Source organism: Miniopterus schreibersii, assembly GCF_964146895.1.
Source record: "Miniopterus schreibersii genome assembly, chromosome: X".
NCBI lineage: Eukaryota > Metazoa > Chordata > Mammalia > Chiroptera > Miniopteridae > Miniopterus > Miniopterus schreibersii.
The window spans coordinates 9,895,623-9,897,551 of record NC_138104.1 but is presented as its reverse complement, the minus strand read 5'-3'; the positions used below and the strand labels follow the sequence as shown (position 1 = coordinate 9,897,551).

At 38.0% G+C, this 1,929-nt stretch overlaps 1 pseudogene across 1 annotated transcript; it reads right to left on the bottom strand.

Annotated features, from left to right (window-relative positions):
* Positions 1 to 1,135: 1,135 nt before the first annotated feature.
* LOC308551201 (large ribosomal subunit protein eL18 pseudogene) lies at positions 1,136 to 1,709 on the bottom strand (annotated as a pseudogene). The gene has a single exon. The product of its transcript is annotated as a large ribosomal subunit protein eL18 pseudogene (transcript).
* Positions 1,710 to 1,929: the final 220 nt, after the last annotated feature.

The window sequence follows — 1,929 nt, the reverse complement described above, 5'->3', positions numbered from 1 at the left end:
TATTTAGTTCCTCTGCCCATTTTTAAATTGGATTGTTTGTCTTCCTTTTTTTGAATTGTATGAGTACTTTATATATTTTGAAAATTAACCCCTTATCAGATGTATCATTGCAAATATGTTCTCCCATACAGTGGGAGAACCAAAGAACTTATATGCATAATGCATGGACATAGACAATAGTGCAATGAAAGCCTGGGGAGGGGGGAGGGAGTAGAGTGGAGGGGGTCAATGGGGGGCAACATCTGTAATACTTACAATAAATATAAACTTAAAAAAATTAAAAAAGAATATTGTTGGTTTTTTGTTTGTTCGTTTTATTGATTTTAGAGAGAGAGAGAGAGAGAGAGAGGAGAATATTGATGTGAGAGAGAAACATCGATTGGTTGCCTCCCATGTGCGTCAACTGGGGATCAAACCTGTAAACCTGCATATCAAACCAGCAGCCTTTCAGTGTACTGGACAATGCTCCAACCAACTGAGCCACCAGGGCAGGGGTGGACTTAATTTGCTTTTACTTTATAGTTTCTTAAGGTGAAAGTTGAGATCACTGATGTGAGACCTTTCTTGTTTTCTAATGTAGCTTTTCATGGTATAAATTTCCTTCTAAGCACTTCTTCAGCTGAAATGCACAAATTTTGATATCATGCATTATCATCTTCATTTGGTTCAAAATATTTTCAATTTTCCTTGTGAGTTTTTTATTTGACTTATGGGTTATTTATAAATGTATTATTTTGTTTTTAAGTATTTGGAGATTCTCCATATATCTTTCTGTTATTGATCTTTAATGCAATTTTATTTTGATCAGATAACATATTTGTATAATTTTAATCTCTAAAAATGTATTTAGACTTGTTTCATGGGCTAGAATATGGTGTAACATGATAAATGTATATATACTTGGAAAATTATTTATTTTGATTCTTTTTGGTGGAGTATTATATAAATTTCATTTTATTGATTGTAATCTCACTGAGTTTCTATTTGTTCTGTTTTTGAGAGAGAGGTATTGAAATCCCCAATTGTAATTGTAAGGTACATAGATTTTCCCTTTCAGCTCTCTGTGCTTATATCATGTATTTTTTTTTTTTCTTTCAGAATCCACAATCTTTTTAATAACAAGGTAGGATATGAGTTAATTTTTGTAGCCCCGGCTGGCCCTTCAGCCTCTTCCACGCTCGAACTTCCGGCCCTTGGATTTTATGTAGGGTTTGGTGTGGCTGTGAGGGGTTCCTGGGGTCTTACCAAAACACCTGTGCACCTCTTGGTCCTCGTTCAGAAAGCAAGATGGTGCCACAGCCCTTGGGGGAGTCCAGGGCCAGCTGGTCGAAGATGAGGATCTTGACCCAAGCCTTGAGGATGCGGGTCCGGGTGTGGCTGCTCATGTGAAGTGCACATATCTTCAGTTTGGGTACCTCCTGGACACACATGTCATCAGTTATAGTCCCCATGACTACCGCAGTTTTGCCCTCCAGGCAGGGAAGCTTCATCTTCTGGATCATCTGGAAAAGGGACACAGGCGGCCGGTTGGTGCAACTCATGAACAACCTCTTCAGCACCACTTGGTTGAAGGTGGAGTTGGTTCATCTGACCAGAAACCTGTATAAGTTTGACCAACAGCCTTAGGTAGATATCCTGGCTCTTGGGCTCCTTGCACCGAACCTTTTGGTCTTTGTTGTGGCAGATGTCGACTCCCATGATGGCGCCCTCTGTTCACATCATGTATTTTTGAATCTCTGTCGTTAGAAGCATGATATATAAGATTGTTATATATTTTTAATGAATTGACTTCTGTGACATATGAAATGACCCTCTTTGGTTTGAAATAGACTTTGCATGAATTAATATCGTCACTGTAGATTTCTTTGGTCTATTGTTAGCATGATTAGCCATTTTTCTTTCAGTACTTTTAAAGATATTTTTCCTTAT